General features: G+C 50.5%; 1 protein-coding gene across 2 annotated transcripts in view; it reads left to right on the top strand.

The window, feature by feature from the left end:
- Positions 1 to 15,613, top strand: part of LOC119458721 (mitochondrial-processing peptidase subunit alpha-like) — a 213,121-nt gene that overhangs the window by 77,457 nt on the left and 120,051 nt on the right. The window lies entirely within an intron of this gene.

The following is a 15,613-nucleotide window of genomic DNA, read 5'->3' as shown; positions in this document are numbered from 1 at the left end:
AAGTACCCACGATCTTCGCATGAAGCAGACAAAGTAATAATTAAAAAAAAAATCTCAGTTTCGCCCAAAAGGTGAAGCATCAATTGCTATAGCAAATTAGTAGAGAGCTATAAGGAGTAGGGATTGTAGTTTTATCGGCTGCATAATCTTGACACATTCGCTTACCAACTGAATTAACAAGCGTGGTGTCAACGTGCACAAGCAAACATGAATAGACTCGATGACCGCAGACAACCACTGTCAAAATGCGGGCGTTGGGAAACGCGGCCGCCGCAGCGAGCGAAGACTTGTGCGGTCTATCGCTTCAACGGAAACTGAGCGGCGTAAGCACAGCGCATACAAAGGTCAGAGCCGTGTGGAGATTGCTTTCAAGATACGGTGCGTCGACAACACCGACAGCTGGCACAGGGGCGAACGCATTTGTTGGCAGAGTAGAAGCCCCCCCTCCTCCCTCCCGTGCTGCCTTCCCACTTTGCTCCTTTCGCGTGGGAGATAGCGTCGCCAGTTTCCCTTGCGCCCGGTTGCAAGATATGCAATTGGTGCCACAGCACAGCGTCGCCCACCCTCTCTCTCTCCCGTCCCCCACGGCCTTTCGGGCGATGGAAGTCACGTTTGCTCTCCGCTACAGTGGCTAGAATAGGCCTGTATCTCCGCTGTGCGTTCGCTCTCGGTGAAGGCGCGGGTCCCCCACGCGCTTTTACTCGCACATACGGCGCGCGGCGACGATTTTATCGCCCTTGGACTCATGCGCCTCCTCCGCATCGCCCTTGTTGATCTCCTCTCCCATCGGTGGGTGTGCCTCGTTAAGAAGCGTGCCCGCTACCGCCCGTGTCTGCGAGATTCTCCCGCGGAAGCCGCATTATAACCGGTATTTCGTCTCACGCGGCTGCACTGTAAGCGGTATGCGTATACATGGAGTGCTATGGGAAAATTAACGGGAGTCTGAAAAGACCGTACTATATCCGGTCCTGCACTATAAGCGGTTACATTAGAAGTGGTCTATACTGTAGTAGTATAAACTTTATTTTGTCCGAGAGAGGAGGGGAGTGGGAGGGCCCCTCCTCTTCTTCCTCAGGTGGCAGCCAAGCCTAGTGCTTTGGCGGCGTCTTCGGCCATCTGGACGACCCGGAGTTGGAGATCCGGGTCTGAGCTGAGCAGTGCAGTCTCTATACGGAACCTGGACGATGACTCCATAGAAGCACTAACTATCTCAATAAGTGTTGGGATACTGGCCACATCCTTCAACAGTGGAAGGAAGCTAAAATTGTCATAAAGCCGGGCAAGAGGTTGCAGCTAGAGAACCTTAAATTAGGTATGCTTCCAGAAGCTCGCGCTCAAGCCATTATTTTATTCCCATCTTCACCTCTGTCCCTTTGTTGTATTTTAACACCTTGCTGAACGAATTTTTATTTTCTTGTGATAGAAAATTAGACAAGCTTTTGTTTCGGCCAGATGCGTCCATACGCACCTCAATTTTGTAAATTTTGCAAATCTTACATGTAAAAATGGCCTGTATCATGTATCAAATCACCATGCAGTTAGGTGTATATTTTATAGCCATACAAAAATAGATTTTAATTAGGGGTGTTGTCGCACACCCAGTGAACGAGGCATCAACGCCGGGCCGAATTTAAAGCAGACTTATCAGCTTCCGAAAATAACACCACGAAAGCAAGGACAGTTAATAAAGGGCCTTCTGATGTGCCAGCGAACGCTGCTTGTGGTCCAAAGACCGAGTCAGAGCCCTGAGTTCTCAAAACACAACAAAATATATTCTTCAAACAAGGCAGTTACATATACACTGCACACTTCGACTTGGCACATCACAATACAATTCAGAACGGTGTTAACAAAACTCTGCAAAAGAATTAGCGACGAGCACTAAGAGTCCACGTGCTGTACAGAATGAATAGGAACACAGTGTCCACTCCTATTCACTCGTGCTGGTCTTGAGCCGGACGATCTCGAAGAAGAAACTTCTTCTGGAAATGGAGATGCTCGATGAGCTCGTCAGTTAGCTTGCTTCCGCAGACGCTCGCTCGGTCTTCATGTCGCATCTCTTCACCTGCGCGGTCTGATCCCACTTTTGATTCCCGCACGGCACTTTCATTGCCTTTGCCAGTGTTTCTCAAACTTTCTATCGGAGTCGTGCTCCCATAGCACGAACAAAGCCTGGGAATTTTCTAGACATTTCTCGGGTTTTCAACCGCGGCCGTCGGAGCATCGTCGAGGAGGGTGGTGACTCATCTGTAGGCGCACGCCGGGCTGTCGTCCTTCCTCTCTGCTTGCCTTGTGAGAGGGTGTTACGGCGGGCGCGCTCTCTCTCTCTTTCTCGTTACCGTCACCTTCGCATATCTTGTTGAAGCTTCTAGACTCCGTTGATCGCGTCGGCGGTCTGTGGCGTATGCTCTTTCTCTCTCTCTCTGTTGAAGCTGCCACGGGGTCGTCCTTCTCCTTTGTTGACGTGGCACGCGCTTGGTTATGCGCTCTTTTGTGACAGGTGTATGAATATTAAATTTTTCATTTCAAAGCACATTTGAATAACAAAAACCAAGTGTGAATCATGTCAAATATTTTTGAACTTATTAAAAATGATTAATTATTAGTTTATTAAAACTAATAAGGCTTCCCCTTCATTGGAAACAAAAAACAAGGCAGACCAATCCAACCGTTAGTTTCAGTTGGTTTTTACAGCCGACAATGGATTCCTACGGCATCCGTCGTCCACCACAGGTCATGATACCAAATTTCTAGGGATTCCAGACACAACCGAGAGCGGCCTTCTAAGCCTGCTGTTAAACCTTCATGAAAAAAAGTTAAGGCCGAATTCATCTCACAGTGACTGTCGACAGTAATGCAAATAGCATTCAAGCAAAGTAGTGACAGACTGTATTCCTGAAGTGACGTTTATTTAACATGGGTAGTGGTAATTCTAAGACTTTGGATGCTTCGGCTATATGCCGCATACTCCGATATCATCCTACTTTGCTATGGCACTCGTTTGCTAAGGTCACCCATGAATGGTGGCATCGCGACTGCGGTATGACGCCGACGCAGGGATGGTGGAATGACGAAGAAGGAATGTTATCCTTGGGATGACTAAGATGGTGTAATGACAATGGCATGCCGACAATAAAATGTTGATTCCTAAATTATGACGATGATTTAACACCAACAGCGTGATGACCACTGTATGATGACGATGGGGTGACGACGACGGTATGACGACAACCGGAAGAAGGTGGAATGGCAATGTTGACATGACCATGGCGGTACTATGACGATAAGACAACTGATGCATGATAGCGTCTGTCTCATAACGACACAAGGTCGCAAGAAATGGGAAAAATTAAGAGAAGAGTGAAGACGAAAGGACACGTAGGACGCCGTCCTTTCGTCTTACCTGTCTTACCTGTTGGACGGCGTCCTACCTGTCCTTTCATCTTTCCTCTTCTCTTAATTTTTTTCTATTATTGCGATAGCAATTATATGGACACTTCAACCAGATTTCTGCCGTCGCCGTGAGGTTCCCTATAGATAAAATCTTCGCCGCGCGCCGTATGCCCGAGCGGAAGTGTGCGGGGACGCGCGCTATCACGGAGAGCGAACGTACTCAATCACCCACGCGCAAGCAAGGAAGCAGGAAGCCAGCGCCGGAGGGAGCACGGGGGGGGGGGGGGGGTGCACTTCTACTCTGCCAACAACTGCGCTCGTCGCTCGTCCGCACCGTCTCTTATCTCCACACGGCTCTGACCTTTATGCGCCGTGCATTCGCCGATCAGTTTCCGTTGAAAGGATAGACCGCACGTACCTTTGCCCGCTGCGCGGCGTATGCGCTCGCTGCCAGCGTTTTGACAGTCGTTGGCTGCAGTCATTCAGTGTGATCTATTCATGTTTGTTTGTGCGCGCTCACACCACGCTTGTTCATTCAGTTAGTAATAGTCGGGCCACATTTTCCAACGCACGCTACACGTGCAATGCTGCCCAGATCGGCAGTGCAGCACTACAGGTGTGTCCCTTCGCACGCGCTGCCCACGGTAAGCGCTTCTCATCAACACCACCGTTTCACACGCGCCTTCTCGTGGTCATCGAGTCTCTCTTCATGTCGGTCTACTTACGCCGCAGCACACCTGCTTACTTAATCAGCTCATGTTTACTACAATTCATATTGCTACCAAAGCCGCTCACCTTACTTCGTATGACATTGCTGTGTTGCTATCGCATTCATTGCTTTGCCCTTAGGGCGAAACTGTGACATTTTTTCGTTAAAGCACTGTAAATGCATGAAATTTCGATATTACAACTAGCCCAGCTATCCACTTTGAGTACACAGACTCGTCATCACCTCATTATCCACATGCCATTATCATGTATGATGAAAATGGCGTAGTCATGAAACCTGCATGACGATGTTGGCGTGATGACGACGGCATGACGAAGCTGGTGTAACGACGATGGCACATGATGACAACAGTGTGATAATGGTTGCACGACAGCAATTGTCCGACGATGACGGCGTGAAAGGGTAGCATAATCACGATTACGATAGAATGACGAAAAATTGACGTCGATGGAATGACGAAGGCAGTATGAGGACGACGGCAGTGGGATGACGTTACTGAAGGAATGACAGTGATAAAACGGCAGCTTGACAACGATGGCGAGCCGGATGACAAAAGTCGGAATGACGACAATACAATGACTACGATAGCATCATGACTATGGGCACATACCGGCCACTTAAGGCTGTTGTCGCTGCTTTCAGAACGGCCAAGGCGGCTGTCTTTAGAGTGTACTAGAATACGGTTGAGTAGGCCGAGCGGTGCGGTTGCTCCCTAGCTGAGGCGTAAAACAACGAAAAGTGGGCCGAGGGCGCTGCGAGCGAACTAGATATTAAGGAAGTGCACGCTGCAGCGGGTTCAGCGGGTGGGCGTCTCTGTCCCCAGGGGCGGTATAATGTATAACTACAGTTAAACCTACTTATAACGAACCTCCATATAACAAATTCCTGGATATAACGAAGTTTTTCGATTCCCCGCCGTTACTCCATAGAAGCACATGTATTTGAGACCTCTATGTAATGAAGTGGCAGCGGGAGACCCCCTCGATATAACGAATTTTCCCCTCCGACCACCTAGAGATCTCGCCCCAAATTTTGTCATTTTTGCGCGAGCAGCAACCGGAAGCACCTTCTCCGCCGCGATGGAATGCGAAGCGAGCGCACGTGTGCGTTTGTGCGTGCGCAAGGCGGCCCTGTATCCCTCGACCCGGCGATCTTGCCGCCGCGGGCGTGACCTTTCCCCCTCCTTTCATTCAAATCTTATCCTGCCACTTGCTGCAGCTGGCCTAGCCCGCCAAGCCGGCACTCTCTCCTTTTTCAGCTGATGTTGCCGACGCGCTGGTACACGCTGTGGCAGATCAGACTCGATGAGCGCGGACACGCGCTGTCAAACGCTGGCGGCGTGTGGAAGCGCCGCTGGAGAAGCGAGCGAAGTGACCTTCATGCTGTTGTCTATCGCTTCAACGCAAACTGAGCGCCGAGAACACACAGCACGCAGAAAGCTACGAGCCGCCGACGCACCTACAACTGCTAAACTCTGCCCCAACGCAGATCGCTTTCAAGATACGGCCTGGGCGACCGCGCGCCGCCCCGCTAACCCTCCCCCCTCGCTCCCTCGCCGGTGCCTCGAGCGCAACGGAAGAAGGCGTGCTTCCTCCCTGCTTTTCTTGCGTGCGCAAGATTTAGGCGCGGTCGTCGGCTACCCTCGCACGTTTTCACTCGCACATGCAGCATACGGCGCGCGGCGACTGCGTTATCGCCCTTGGACTTTAGGGTACGGCCACGCTAGCGGCAAAAATACGCAGGAAAAACGGGCGTCAGAAACGTGTGGCAACGCGTCATGCTGCGCGCGGCAAAAGCGGCAGGAATCGGGGGTCTTGCGGCGTGGCGCGCGGAATGGGTTCTGCGGCAAATGCCGCGTGCCGCGAAATGAAGAACCAATCAAGAGTGACGAGGGTGACGTCACGGAGCCATCACAACCGGAACGCCGCCGGTCTGCGGCGGGTTTTGCGCCGGGTTTTCAATCGATGATCGTCGTCTCTCGCATGAAACAACGAGCGCTCGCGGTGTTGCTCGCCCGTTCGGAGAGCGCGGGAGATCTTATCGCGCTGCCGAGCGGCGAGACGCGCGTGCCACGGTGGCTTCGCGGCAAGGCGCTGACGCGCGGCAACTTGCCGCTCGCTGCATGACGCGCTCGTTTTTTGCCGCTAGCGAGGCCGTACCCTTAATACGGAATATCTACGAGCCAAAACCAATGTTAGGGCCACAACGCGTCATGGACACCATCTTTATATAGCAAATACGGATCTCAAGGGGCATACTTTTGCTGGCGGAAACCGAAAATACGTCATAGTTGTCGCCCCCGGCACTTTAGGCGGCCAATGCCATCGTCAAGCCACCACGCCAAGCGACATGAAAAGTGAAAATGGCCGCTCGGGCCGGCGCGGGGTGGCAGTTCGCAACGTATGATGCGGGAACGGTCCCACAGTTGCGACGCAACAGCGGGGTTACCAATGCATTGAGTTCTATGGGAGCTGTGCCGGGACCGGTCGAAAACGATGTAACAGCCGGAAAAACGCAGCCCCCGAGAACGTAACAGCGAGGTTCTACTGTAACACTATACGACGCTACGACGCCACCGTGACGCTCGCTCTTCATTTCCGATGCCTCGCGCTTGTGCGAAACGACACGCGTCCACGCATCCGGTACCTGGTGTGACATTCCGAGGATGAGTGCTTCGACGAAAACGGAAAACGGGTGCGTGTTACAATTGAGGGCGCGTTAGAATCGAGTAAATACAGTAAACGTTTATTTTTCGAATTTTCGTGCCGAACCTGCATATAACGAAATCCTCTTTATAACAAAGTTTTTCGGGAATTTGTCAATTTAGTTATATTCAGGTTTAACTGTATTCCAATCTGTGTTTATGCCCATATGACCGAGGCCCGAGCCATTTTGACCTATCAGGAAGGACTATAATGGCGGATTTGGAATACAATGTCACAGTTCCGGCCGAAAATCGAAGCATTGATTGTGATAGAAAATTAGTACACTGCAATATAGAGTAAGGATAGTAGTTTTATCGGCTGTACAAACTAAATTAGCAAGCGTGGTGTCACGCGCGCACCAACAAATATGAACACATCTCATTCGACCATGGAAGCTAGGTCTAAAAACGCTGGAGCGTTTTGAAATTTAGGCATAAAGAGCGAGCAAATTGGTCCTTGTGCTGCCTCGTGCTTAAATGCGAACTTGGCGGCAAACACATCACACACGAAGCAGTGATGGAAGTGCTGCTTCAATTGCTCCAAACTGCTCCAAAAGAGAAATGCTGCTACATGCTGCTCCAAACGGTTATTTTTGTTAGTACAGTTGAACTCACTCATAACAGTATTCAAGTGCCACGAAAATTCTATTGTTATAACCAATAATTGTTATGACCGGGTTGCATGAAAACAAACAAAATAGCGGAATGGCAGAGCTGTTGTGAGAAAACTACAATGGCGGGGGGAGGCCCCACCACCTTCCTCCATCCGGCTGCCGACTGTGTTGACTCTGTTTCGTGCGTGCTCTGATCGCGTGTAACAAGTTGTGGCAGTCGGCGTTCAAGACTGCTATAGTAAAGCCTCGTTAATTCGGATTTCACGGCATTGAAAAAAATGTCCCATTTAACCGAAAGTCGAATTATCGAGGGATCAAGAAACAAACCTGATCCATATCTGGATCAAGAAAACAAACAAATGCTTTCTACGTCAACATGCTTTTATTTACTGAATAAATCAGCAGAATCCTGTTTATATTTTGCACAAAAGCAGTGCGGAAGCTGCAATTCTCATCTTGTGAATGATTAGCGCTCGCAGCGGCGAAGGCCTCGTGACTTCCGTCTCGGCGCAGCCGTGGCACGCGTCTTCATCTGAGACCCGCACACATCCCGATTATTTTTTCGCCTGTGTCGCCAGGTCGCTGCCCATTGCGATGTAGACGGTGCTCTTCTTTCTCAACAGCTATGCACTGAGTAAAAAAGAAACTTTTGTTTGCTGCAACCTATTAAAGGCGCGCGGCCAACACATGCACCGAGTCTAAACTAAAGTTTGCTGCAACTGCGGACGAAACCGTGGTTGCTGTCGACACGATCATGGATGGTGACTACGCAGTCATGAAGGTGTGCGGCCAACGCGGTGCTATGCGCGGTGGTAAACGCAAGAATAAAGACTTTAAAGGCACAAAAAGGCATGAAGCGTTCCGGCGTTGCTTTCATTCCAGTACTATTTTCACTGATGACTATGGTGATGCGAACGCCGTTGCTGCGTTTTGGTGGACGCTAACGACGTTTTGGCTCTATTGCGTCGCACATTTGCGGCACTCCGCCAGCCCGGCGCTATCAGCTCAATTGGCACGGTCCATTCGTGTTTCGGAGAGTGGCGTGGTGCAGAGCTTTGGGTGCAGCCCATTTGTGTTCGGAGGGGTCAAAGGGACAGACGCGCGCGAGGCTGGCGATGCGGAGAAGGATGGAAAACAGCTCGCGGTGGCATGCAACGGCTCAAGTTAATTTTTTTCTTTTTTCTTTTCAAGGAGTTCGCATTCCATTCTCTTTCGTCACTGACACCCAGTAGCCAGACTTGATTGTTATAACCGATAATGGGGGCATTGTAGTAAGCAGGTTATTTCACCATAGAAAACATACAAAAGTTGACGGTGCAGCAGCTTCTCATTGTTATCACCGATATATTGTTAAAACCGGTATAGTTATAAGTGGGTTGGACTGTAACAGCTCCGAACCTGTTCCGGAACGGTGCTGGGAAATTTGATCTCATACTGATTACCAACTGCTGCTATGGCAACTGTGATATATGACTGATACTTTTTACATTGTAATGCTCAGCATTATGAGCTTTGATCTCATTTCTGCAACAAGAACTGGCATTTTAAATATATAGCTTATTTAGCTGTTTTTTTTTTTTAGCTTGACAAGCAGACTGTCTGGGTAAAATATGATAGTGACATCGTCGGCTCACCCTCGCACGATTCCACTGGCACATACAGCATACGGCACGCGGCGACGATGTTACGGAACCTCACGGCGATGCCTACGATGACGGCTGAAATGCACCTAAAAAACAGATTAGTTTTACGTTATACCAGGCCAGGGTTGATTGCAGCTCTCTGGGTCTGTGGTGACATATGGTGACCCCGAAATGATGTTACCGCATCGATTGGACCGCATAATTTGAGAACATTTTCCGCTATCATCGTGAGCATTGGCGCGGGAATATATAGTTTGATCATAGTGCCACCGATGTTTTCGGCCTTACAGGAAAGCATGCACCATGCCACCACTGTTCCATATTCTAGTATGCTATAGCTACAAAGCGCGCTTCTACTACGCACTTCGTGTTGGTTTGTTCTGTGTTTTGTCATGGTTTCGGAGTGCGCTGCCTTATTCCATTATTCCACCAAAATTCAGATTGGCCTGCTCCAAATTGCTCCAAAATGAAATTTAGTCAGCTCCAAACTGCTCCAAAAGGCAGTTTTGCTCTAAAAATTGCTCCAAGATGACTTCGGGCAGTCCCACCCCTGAGTGCGGTGATCATGCAACAAGACGGCAAGTTGGGCCAGTTGGTTGGGATTCATCTTAAGTATCGTAACAGCGCAAACAATACACGGACAAAAGGAAGGAAAAACGACAACACGGCGCTGACTCTCAACTGATATTTTATTGAAGGATCGTCTAATATATATACAAAAAATTCAAAGAACCATGACTTCAAAGAACCATGACAAAGAACCATGATGAACCATCCTTCAATAAAATATCAGTTGAGAGTCAGCACCGTGTTGTCGTTTTTGCTTCCTTTTGTCCGTGTATTGTTTGCGCTGTTACGATACTTAAGATGCGGTGATCATGTTTGGGATACATTAAATGGTTTCGTTTTAGTGCCGCTGCTATTTTCTGCTGTTTGTAAATGATCTAACAAATGGTATTAGTGTAAATATGAAGCATTCTGAAGATGACTGAATGTTGTATAAAGAAGTCAAAGATACCGCTGGGGTGGCTCAGTCAGCTAAGGCGTTGCGCTGCTGAGCACGAGATAGTGGGATTGAATCCCGGCCGCGGTGGTCACATTTCAATGGACGCGAAATGCAAAAACGCCCGTGTGCTTGCGTTGTAGTGCACGTTAAAGAACCCCAGGTGGTCAAAGTTAATCCGGAGCCCTCCACTACGCTGTGCCTCATAATCAGAACTGGTTATATTTATTTTATTTATTGATACTGCGATCTTATACAAGACCTTAGCAGGGTGGGCACAAAATATATAAGTAAAGAGCCGTTGGAAACAGCCAACATAATTCCAAAAGAAATCATAAATCAATTCATAAATAAATCATAAGTCAAGATCAAGGAAAAGAAATGCATAAACATAAGACACAAGTGCAACGCAAGGATATAATGTAGTAGAAACGATGCTAAGAAATTAAATATAGCTTTCAAACATTTGTAGTGACGTTTGTGATACTGCATCATTTGTAAGATTATTCCAATCTGTAATCGTTCTGGGGAAATAGTTTTGGCACGTAAAACCCCAGAAAGAAGAAGAAGAAGAAAGAAGTCAAAGATCACAGTGATCAAGCCGAGCCTAACAGTGCTTTCAACAGTGTAGTGTGCTGGTGTTTGGATTGGCGGATGATGATTAACCCGGACAAAACAGTGGTAATGGCAATATCAAAAAAGACACACAAGTTAACATTTTCTTATGGGTTCAACAGCATTACGCTTCAAAACGTGAGCCAACACAGGTACTTGGGTGTTGTAATATTGTCGGACCTCAACCGGATAGATCCTGGGGCAAGCATAGCCACTAAAGCCACGAAAAAGTTGTGGCTTTAGTGGCTACCAGACAAAGGTGAACAATGTGATATTTTACCAAACTGACGTTGCTACTCCTTGGTTTAAAAATCATGAATCTGATATGAGCTAGTCCGCATTCAAGACCCTTTTACCGAAGTGTTTGGCCATAAGCTTTGCACCCAATAGCATCTGTGCTAGCGAGCACAGCAGCCGGGCGAGACGTTTCCCAGCTACATTGAGAAGGTGCTCGGACCTCTGTAGCCGGTTGAACCCCACCATGACAGAGGATGAGAAGATCGAGCACATTCTCAAAGGAATGGAGGACGGTGCATTCCAGATGTTGCTGACCAAGTGACCAACCAGTTTCCATGTGCTCGTCAGTCTTTGTCAGAGCTTTGATAACTGCACAGCCAACACATCATCACCCGCCGAAATCTACCTCAGGCCAATTTTATCTCGGGCATTGCCTTTGTCATCCCTTCTCACACCTGCCAACTCTCCTGATTTGTCCAGGAGAATCCCGAATTCTGACTAATCCTCCTGATTGTGCGTACACAGCCTTAAATCTCCCGAAAAATTGCTGCAACCCTACAGTGAAAGAAATAATAAATCTTATCGTGCTGTACAGCCGCATCACAATTGGCATTACGCTAGCTAGCTAGCTGAAGTCAGATTTAAATTCAAGCCATTTGTGTGTAGGCAGTGTAGGCCTAACTCAGTTTGCATCAGATCGAGACATGAGTTGAGGGCACATGTGGCAAAGGTTGTGGGAAACGGTTCAATCCTGCAGTCCATGCCAGCAGGCTCGAGTCTCGGCCGGCCACGCCAAAGGGCGCCCAGCTGCAGCTCGTGCATCCCTCGCGCCACTCTCGCGCATCCATCGTCTTCTTCATCCACAGTTGGCTCTGATGCCACTAATCATGTCGGCGTTCCCACACTGCCCCTCCCTCTGTGAAGGCGTTGACGAACGGCACTGGCCCACGGTAGTTGGCAGCGACGGCATGACACCCCTACCGAGGGTGAGCCTTGTAGACTGCTAATGCACTGAACGAGGATTGGCGGAGCCGGCAACGTCCGAGTCACCAAGGTCTTCCAGTAACCCGCAGGCCCTAAACCTGGCTGGCTTCCAGGACGGACTCCTCGCGAAGATTGGGCTACCATGCTGGCAGTGCAGCCTTGGAGTTGAGGTCTTGCAGGAACCTAAAGGCCCTAAACCGTCCCCTGATGCACACCTAGGCTGGTTTTCTTCTTGCACCTCGTTCTGACGAGTGCACGCAGCAGGTCACCGGGAGGAGCCGCTGCTGCTCAATGCCCTGCCACCACAGAGACTGCACCGCACCGCAGCACGCAGGTGACAAGAGAGGAACATCGCAGATGATCCCAATCGTCACCTTAACGGTGCTGCCGCCGCTATCGTTGGCAACTGGCCTCGAGCTCCCGAAATCTCACCGGAACACTGGACACCGCTCACCACGTCCACTCAAGCCGTCTGTTTAGAACCATGCCCTGCAGCACTGAGGGACGGAGCCGCTTTTGAGGTGGTGTCAGTGCCATCGCGCTCACTGCCTCACCTGCTCCGGCAGTGCCCTTCTCGAACGGCGGTGCCGGGAGCTGTAGCAGTGCGTAGGAGACCACGTCGCCACCAGGTCCTACGCCAGGGTGGATGACGGTGACGGAGGAGGAAGCGGCGGAAGCACTCGTGACCGAACACCAGAGGTGCACCTCGCACCACGGAAATGGTCATGCACCAGGCCGGGTTAGGAGTCGCTACTGGCCGTGGAACGGGTGCCGTCAGCCTTCCCTACGACCATGGTCAATCCTGGAATGCAGGCGGGGCTCCACGTTACGGGTGCCAATGTGGGAAGTGGCTCGATCCTGCAGTCCACGCCAGCAGGCTTCATCTCGGCCGGCCATGCCCAAGGGCGCCCAGCTGCAGCTCGCGCATCCCTCGCACCACTCTCGCGCGTCCATTGTCCGGCCATGCCCAAGGGCGCCCAGCTGCAGCTCGTGCATCCCTCGCACCACTCTCGCGCGTCCATTGTCCTCTTCATCCACAGTTGGCTCTGATGCCACTAATCATGTCGGCGTTCCCACAAGGTTTAATATGTGTTGATTAATGACTGCCTTTTTTTTGTTAGCTTTGCCGCTATGCAGCACTGTTATGCAGTAAAGCCTAATAAGAGTGGAAAGGGGCCACTGTCGTGGGACATGGTACGTCCTTATTGCAGACGTGTGCACGTGCCGTCTCCTGTCACAGCGTGAATGCTGATTCATCTGTACTGGCAGCCATTCAGAGCTGTTTCTGTCCTTGCTGGGGGCCCAGGAAAGCGTGAAAACATTTTTTTTTGCGTTTTTCGTTGTCCCCCTCCTCCTTGGGGAATCTCCAGAATTTTCAAGTCCCCAGGTTGGCAGGAAGGCCTATCCCTTCTCTTTCTTCACATAAAAGATTTCATTAGAGAGGAGGCCAGCTCTTGCTGCTGCCTCATATGCTGCCTCATGGCGTTACGATTCGACGAAATCGATAAACAAAGTGCTCGTGTTGCATCCCTTGAACAATCTGTGAATCTTCTGCATAAAAATATTATTGACCTAGAGGACCGGAGCAGGCGGTCAAATTTGATTGTTTTCGGGGTAGAATAAGGCAGTGCCGAAACTGATACTGATCTGAAGCAAAAAGTCTTGAGGGATATCTTTTCACAGAAACCTGCAACTCGGTAGGGAGAATTCATCGGTTGGGCAAACCTGGAAAAAATAGGCCGAGGCCATACCACGTGTGCAAAATGCGCATTGCACGACCACCCCACGGACAACTGCAACGACCCACTCCATTGTGCAAACTGTGACAAACAACACCCTGCTTATTCTCGCACTTGTCCTTCATGGAAGAAGGAAAAAGAAATCACCCTCAAAGTCAAAGAAAACATTTGTGGGGATGCGCGACTCTCACGCATCCCCTGATGTTGTTTTCCCCGCATGTCTCCCGTAGTCCGGCTTCTCCGCGTGGCTTAGCCCGGCGGCGGTCGTGGTGGTTGCGGCGCATTACGGGAGATGGCGCGAGTGTCGCGATGCTAACGCCGCCGAACGGCGGGGTGACTTGGGAGAAAAAGGTCGAAGGCAGAACTCTCTCTTGGGCTTGGGATCGGTGGCCAACACGCACGAACGCTTCACGCGTGTGCCGGCCCGCTTCGCGCGACCGTCGCGCGAGGCTAAGAGCAGGACACCGGTATGGACGAACACGGATTGTTCGAGCGCGCCATCGTTCGCGTGACTGTACACGTGAACGACTAGGCGATGGTGTCATAGTATGGGGTGAATGTATTCGCTCGCTATCGGGTCGTGGTGAGTCGGACTTCCTTGATTTGTCGCGCGCCCGTGTGAATGTTCTATTGGTTGTAATTCGGCTAGTGTGTATTAGTGTATGAAAGGTGCAATAAATGCCCTTGTGATTGTTTGCACTACTGTATTGTCGTTCCTTTGTCCCAAGAGCACATCTGAGACCCCACATCTGGCGCCCAACATGGGGCTCTTGGGGCATCGGACGATAATTTTAAGTTTTGCTCGGTTCGAGACAGCCTTTGTTTCAACCGAAGCGTAGTCCTAGCGTGGATTTTGATTGCTAGTGTCGGCGGCGTGCTTTCTTGAGCGAGGCGACGGTTGCTGTAGCGTGTTTGAACTTTTCAACATGCTAAGCCTTTTCGTGAGTGTTTTGTTGAAGTACACTCGTCGGTACGAGAGCCACGTGGTCTGCATCCTGGGAGAGTGAGGCCTAGCGTCCGCGGAGCATTGGCAAGTCGGAAGCGAGTGAGTACGGAAGCCTCGTGGGTGGTCCGAATTTCTTATGTAAATAGCTTCTTCTATATCTGAGTCGTGGCTCAGGGAGCCGGGTGGCCGCGGGCCATGGGTGCCGCTATGGGCTGACTGGTATTGCGGCTGGGCACCGGGCGCTCCGACACCGTCTGGGACGGTGGGCGCCGTCAACTCGGATGCTGTGTGCACCGAGCGGGGTAGGATCACCTCACAGAGCTAACGTCTCCTCGCGGCTGCCTGTTGTGCCCATTTTGGGTGATGTTTTTTTTTTGATGCCGGTTGTTGTCAAAGTAGCGACGCATTAGGCCTAAGGCTTTACAAAGCCGCCTGTCGCACGTTGAGGGACACAACCTGGTGGAGCGTGGTGTTGAGGTTTTGCACATTGCTTCCCTCATTAGTCCGCCTCGCACGAATTGAAATTACTCGTTCGATTCAAGAAAGTAAGCTTTGTTCACGTGAACTTAGCATCTGAAATGCCAACCGAAATTTTGCTAGCCGAATTGAACATCGTACCACGTGGGTGATGCGTATGCCGAATTCCTCTCCCTTGCACTACTTTAGTGTTTGTCGAGTGCGTTGAGTGTACACAGCGTGAGCGGAGGCACCCCTGGTTTGCTGTCACCTGCACATCGTCAGTGCTGCTGCCCCAGACTACAATCGAGCTATCCCAGGCGATGCAAATGCCTGTGGCCAGTTCGGCGCAGCGATTTCAGCGGCCGCCTGTGCCCGGCTCACTACCCTCGGCGGCTTGGAAGAGAGCCGGCAGTCACCAGCGGCTCTCGCCGGCATGGCGCGAGCGACGCTTGCTCGTGCCGACTTCTGCGTTGCCGTTTCCGGAGTCCTGGGCTGGAGTCCTGTCATCGAATCTGCAGAGGTGGTGCTGTGACCAACGGACGCTAG

The sequence above is a fragment of the Dermacentor silvarum genome, chromosome 7, assembly GCF_013339745.2.
Source record: "Dermacentor silvarum isolate Dsil-2018 chromosome 7, BIME_Dsil_1.4, whole genome shotgun sequence".
Classification (NCBI taxonomy): domain Eukaryota; kingdom Metazoa; phylum Arthropoda; class Arachnida; order Ixodida; family Ixodidae; genus Dermacentor; species Dermacentor silvarum.
This window is presented reverse-complemented; position numbering and strand designations above follow the sequence as displayed.